This window comes from Mirounga leonina, unplaced genomic scaffold (genome assembly GCF_011800145.1).
Source record: "Mirounga leonina isolate KUSES-001 unplaced genomic scaffold, KU_Mleo_1.0 Mir_97, whole genome shotgun sequence".
Classification (NCBI taxonomy): Eukaryota; Metazoa; Chordata; class Mammalia; order Carnivora; family Phocidae; genus Mirounga; species Mirounga leonina.
The window spans coordinates 446,813-453,336 of NW_023270889.1; positions in this window are offsets into that span (position 1 = coordinate 446,813).

Below are 6,524 nucleotides of genomic sequence, written 5' to 3' on the forward strand. Positions count from 1 at the left end.
CTGGGCTCTTTTATACTTTGGTGTGTAATAAATAAGGCTGCAGGCATGCCAGAGGGAAGCAGTCCTCCTCCCCAGGCAGGACAGCCCCCATTCATCACTCCCCCCCCCCCAACCCAGGCAACCGGGTTGATACGTGCAGCTCCCAGTTGGTGGGGTTCATAAATGTCACACCTTGGCACGTTTGTGTTAAAGTGTGAGGGAAACATACACAACCAGCTGGAAACAGAGAGCATGTGTCCAGAGGTTTGCTTTCGTGATTAGACATGTGCCTTCGCGGTCTGAGATGCTTTTGGAAAAACCTGCCCTCAGGCTTGCCAGGAAATTTGGGCTTCACTGCATCAGTTCTGTCTGAAATGGCCAGGCGGACTAGTTCAGGGCAATCCGGAGAGCTCATGCACTCTCGCTGTACAGCTAATGCTTCTCCACGCTGGTCCGCTTAAGGGAACTCATTCCTCCTTCCAGACGTCAGCAGCAGAAGGCAGTTGGGTGACTCCAGAACGCTGAGCTGGATTCGGGTGCAGAGTCCCCGCGTCTAGCAAAAGCATTTCCCCATTCTAGTCTAGATTTCCCTTTCCCCTTTGTTTCCAAAAGCCAAGGTTAAATTAAAGTCAGTGATTGCCAGATGAAGGTACAACATCCTGCTTTCTATTAGAAGACGCTTGTCTGTCTCTGGCTACTCATCCTTCTGACATATTCTTGATTAAAATGGAAGAAATGGAAAGGGCCAAACCAAACACGCTGCTTCATCAGATCAGAATGGAGAGAATTATCATTTCTTTTATTTGCTACACTTATTTTAATTTGGTCAAAGAGCAAATGGATATCCCTAACTTCTTTATGATAATAAATTAAGGGCATTTATGTAGCCGGGCCATGAAAATTTGCTTCTATTTACATATCGTTTCATTTAATATTACTCATTCACTCACAAAACAAAAAGTCACTGCCCCCCCTCCCCCAGGAGAATTGCAGAGACCTTGGGACTTAAGGGACAATGAGTGGCAAGTGTCTCCTGCTCAGTGGACAAGCATGGCACTGTAAGAAGGCCAAACCTGGGAGAAGCCAGGCCTGATAATGAGGTGACAGAGCAGCTGGAAAGGGGGAAGAAGCAGCAAAGGACCTGAGACCCAGAAGTCACTGATTCAAGTGGTATCACTTTTGCCGGACAGCTACCTCTATATATAGGCTATATATAGTCATGCCTATTCAAAAGCGAGCAGTTCTCACCCAGTGGCGGATCAGAGGCTCTGCCATCCCCATCCCGTAAGTCTACCCATCCAAAATTTCCTCACTGTTGAGTTCTTGGAGACCTGTGATGAGCCCTCCTAGGCAGATATCCCTAGGGAAGGTAGTACATCAAGCTGTTATCTGGCATTAACTCTTACTGAGGATTTCTTTCCCAGACCTGGAGCTGAGACGGGTGTTGTGGGCAAGCAAGTGGATGGAATATCGCTGTGAGAGAAAAGGCCCAAGGGAGTGTCTTAGTGGGGATGCTCCCTCATGGAGGCCTGGAAACAATTTTTCAGGGAGACCACAAAGCAAGAAATGGCTCAGAAATCTAGGTCACCTCATTCAAAGTTTTCTAAGAGCTATCCCTGGCACCTCCCACAACCTGGACCATCTGGCTAACTAGCTACAAGTCAACCTCTTCTGACTTTCAACCGCATCGAGGCTTTCCACTGCTGTTTTCAATCCTTTCAACTATTCTAGTAGTTCTCAATCCTGGCTGTCCATTGAAACAAACCAGGAAGGTTCTAAATATATCAGTGCCTGGGCCCCATCCCAGAGCAATTGAGTCAGAATCTCTAGTGGGGCCTGGGTGCCAATAGTTTTCAAAAAGTTCCCTGAGTTGATTTTTTTTTTTTAAGATTTTATTTATTTTATTTGAGAGAGAGAGAGTATGAGAGGGGGAGGGTCAGAGGGAGAAGCAGACTCCCTGCCGAGCAGGGAGCCCCATGCGGGACTCGATCCAGGGACTCCAGGATCATGACCTGAGCTGAAGGCAGTCGCTTAACCAACTGAGCCACCCAGGCGCCCTCCCTGAGTTGATTCTAATATGCAGCCAGGGTTAGGGAGTTGCTTACCCATCCTCCCCTTGACTCAACAGGAATAAATAAAAGTATCTATAATTTGGTGAACACTTACCATGTGTCAGACAAGTATTTCTTTGCTTTAGGTTACTGACTTCTCACAGCAAACCCATTATTGCCATCTTTTAGATGAGGAAACGGGGGCTCAGAGAGGTAAAGGGACTTGCCTGGCTTTATACAATTGGAAAGCCGTCATTAAGACAGGTATCTATCTATCTGTCCTCCTGCCTTCTTACAGAAAAGTAGGAGAAGACCAGCAGAGAGAAGGCCAGCTCCATAGCCATCTGCCAGGAGGCTCACCTGCAAAAATCAGGTCAGAAGGTTATGAGTGGAATTATGTCACCCAAAAAGATGTTGGAGTCCTAATCTCCATACTTCTGCGAGATGACTTTATTTGGAAATAGTCTTTGTAGATGATCAAGTTAAGATGAGGTCACTGGGGTAGGCCCTAACCAGATACAACCATGTTCTTATAGAGGAAAAATTTGGACACAGAGACAGACACGCACGCAGGGAGAATGTGGTGTGTAGACATAGGCAGGGATGGGGGCAATGCATTTACAAGTCAGGGAACACCAAAGATGGCCAGCAAGCCACCGGAAGCTGGGAAAAGGGCGTGGAGCAGATTCCCCCCACATAGCCTGAAAGGAACCAACTTGACGTCAGCCTTCCAGCCTCCAGAATTAGCAGACAATGAATTTCTTTGTGTAAGCCCCTTGAGTTGTGGTACTTTGTTATGACGGCCCCAGCAAACAAATAGGTGAATATGTGGGGAAGCTTTGAAGAAACCCCAGCCCCCATCATCTTGCCAATGAGGAGAGGGCAGTCTGAAAAGACTTAGCCAATTGCTCAAGTTCAAGGATGCAGAGTCGCAAGTCTGGCCCCAACTAGGGGCCCCAGCCCATAGGCATGGGTCCCTTTTATTTGTCTCCCGTAATTTCCCATTAGGTTCATTTTAAACTTTGGCTTGTTATTAAATCTTACTTGGGGTTATCCTTTCACACATGTTCTGGCCATGTCCCTTGTATCCAGTTTATCCAGTTTTCAAAGATGTGAATTGGAGTTGGGCCATCATTTCCTGCCTGTGAACAGAGTACTGGAAATATGTAGAACCTGCCCCCAGTGAAAGCTGGAGTCCCCGTTCTGCACCGAGGTCTGGAGGCATCCAGCTGCTGAGATGAGCTGGGACTGCCACTACATCTTGCTTGCTCAGCTGGCCCTGGGGGTCCAGCCAGGAGGTTGGCAAAGCCACCCCTGTGAGCAGCAGAGATACACATGAATACATGTGAAAGCTCAAGCCTGTGAATCAGCTCTGCAGGCTGGAAGCAAATATTTGTTTAGCTCTACAAAGGAGGCTGTTATGAAATGTGTAGGTGCCCTGTGGCTTCCCCCAGGGTGCTCCACTGTGGCCTTGGCCAAAAGGAGATCAGCTACGGTCTGGCCAGGGACAGTCAAGGACTGTGTGGGATTGAACGTGTCTTTATATCAGTGCCAACTTGAAGGGTAGCTAAAGAAGGCATCTGTTTGCATGATTTTCAGGAGCAGTTGGAGTGTGACCCACCTCCCCTCTACCCCTTCTCACTGAAAAATACTCCAGCGCTCAGCTCAATGAATTCTGGGATTCAAAAATCAATACTTGATCCCTCGGATTTAAACCGATTAAAGGTTTATTAAAATGCAAATGAAATAAAAATACTCTCTTAGAGGAGGTGGTTTAACTGTATTGCTCACTTATATCTTAATGTTGAAGGCTTTTAGATCCTTTTCAGAGAAGTTTTATTTGGAGAAGCATCAAAAGAAAGGAATGTAATGTGTTCAAAAGGGGGACATTGTCTCTTAATATTAGCTATTGTCATTTGAAGAGAAACAGGTTCATGCTTGACACCCGTATGGGGAAGAATAAGAGAGGAGGTTGGTCGACTGGTCAGGATGTCCTCACTTGGCTGGAACTACAGATTTGGGCCTGACCCTCATTCGGCAAGTGCAGGATACCCGTTGCCAGTGACCCTGAGATAGATCTGTGTCCATAGCCAAAATAAGGTCACCAGAGACTGATGTATAAAAACCAGCATTCAAATGTATTCACTTATAATGAAAAATATGGCTTTCAAGTGAACTATACGTGTTTTACATGCTTGCCGAAGAGAAATTCTCTCTGTAGAAAATTTGCGTGAGAAGCCAATTCTAATCAGAGAGATGTATGATAAGCAGGAAAGTGTGTGTGTGTGTGTGTGTGTGCATGCACGCACGTGTGTGAAGTGGAATTTTTCGGATAATATTAATGGCTCATATCATCAAACATTTGTTTCGGTCAGGATCCAAACAGAAAAGCAGAAACCATTCCAGGTATTTCAACAGAGAGAATTTGATAGAAGGAATGGGTTAAACACAGAGATAGGAACTGCAAAAAGCAACCATCTCCTAAGGCTAGGAATATAAAGCGAAGAGGTGGGTGTTGTCAGAACTTAGAAGCTGGAGGTAGGGACCCCGGCAGAGCTGGGACTGGGACTTCTGAGGAGGAAGGACTGCCCAAGGTAAGCTGGTACCTTTGTCAGGGTGCGGTGAAGTTAATTCTGGGCATATAGGAAGATGTCTGTCTGGGACCAACTCCAGCTACCAGAGGGTTATCGGCCAGATGACACAAAAACAGCAAGCAGAAGGAAAGAACAAGTGTTTCCTGGGATCTTCCTACCTTTCAGCATCTCCTTCCAATGCCCCCTATTCCTTGATCAAGGAGAAAAGTAATTTGCAGATTCCTAGCATCACAGCGCTGCTTTGAGGGCTGGGATGGAGCTGAGAGACAACGGGACAGCTTTAATAACCTGATGCACCAATCTCTTCTCTAGGAATGTTCCTGCCACAAGAAACAGATATTCAAGTTCCTGGGGTGGCACTTGAGACACATCACCCAGCTGGGTCTGTCTGAATTCTCCTTTTGTAAATTTTATTCAAATCATCTCCATTTTTCCTAACAATTTCTTTCTTTAGACAGAGGACAATGCAATTTCTTTTTTTTTTTTTTTTAAGATTTTCTCTATTTATTCATGAGAGAGAGAGGGAGAGAGGCAGAGGCAGAGGGAGAAGCAGGCTCCCCACAGAGCAGGGAGCCTGATGAGGGGCTCGATCCCAGGATCCTGGGATCATGACCTGAGCTGAAGGTAGACACTTAACCAACTGAGCTACCCAGGCAGCTGACACTGCAATTTCTTACCCAAAAGCTTTCTTATTTCCTCTGTAGATTGCACCCAGAACATATGGATTGGATTTAGGGTATGCATAGATGATTTTCAATCTTTCTCATTAAAGTGACATGGTGACTGCAGGGGCGCCTGGGTGGCTCAGTCGTTAAGCGTCTGCCTTCAGCTCCGGTCATGATCCCGGGGTCCTGGGATCGAGCCCCGCATCAGGCTCCCTGTTTCGCGGGAAGCCTGCTTCTCCCTCTCCCACTCCCCCTGCTTGTGTTCCCTGTCTTGCTGTGTCTCTCTCTGTCAAATAAATAAATAAAATAAAAAAGATTAAAAAAAAAATAAAGTGACATGGTGACTGCATATAGGACACTAACAATGACCTTCCCCCAGACTAGTCTGCCCAACCCCGTTTTGCTCGTTGAGAAAATCAGAAGTTCACTCCTGCCTATGGAGGCCAAAAAAGCTTTCTTCATTCTGAGGAAGCAAGTCCCCCATAGGAAGTAAATCATGATTGATGTCATCTTTTCGGCCATGTTTATTCTGGGCATGGACATTGACATAATACAGTGTGAAAGAAATCTGCTAGGGTACCTGGGGGAAGGACCCTCACTCATAAAAAGGGACATACAAAAAAGAAATGTACCTTTTCTGTCTCTTCTTCCACTTAATATTGCCATGTTTACATATGAAATGTGGCAACACCGAGCATGGCAGAACTGAAAGAGATAAATAATTTGGTCCTTGATGGCATCCATGAGCCCTTGATTACCTAATCTTCAAGCCACTCAGCTGTCTTGCTATGTGAGATAATATACTTTGTGTTATTTATGCCTCTGATAAATAATACTGTCTTTATTGTATTAATACTTTCTACACATTTGTCTTATCTTTTCAACTAGATCAAAGATTGTGAGGGAAATATCAATGCCACGTATATTATTGTGAAAAGCCTAATTCTACAACTTTCACATAGCAAACACTCCATAAATACCTTTCATTAGTAGAATAGGTAAATGGAAAATACAAACCAAATTAACTATTAAGTTTGGACTGATTAGTTAAAGCCTGCCTAAACTCAAATAAACCAATTATAAAAGAGCTGAGGTGGGGGCAGGGGGTGGCGCCTGGGTGACTCAGTCAGTTAAGCATCTGACTCGATTTCGGCTCAGGTCATGATCTCAGGGTCATGAGATCGAGCCCCACAATGGGCTCCATGCTGGGTGTGGAGCCTGCTTATAATTCTCTC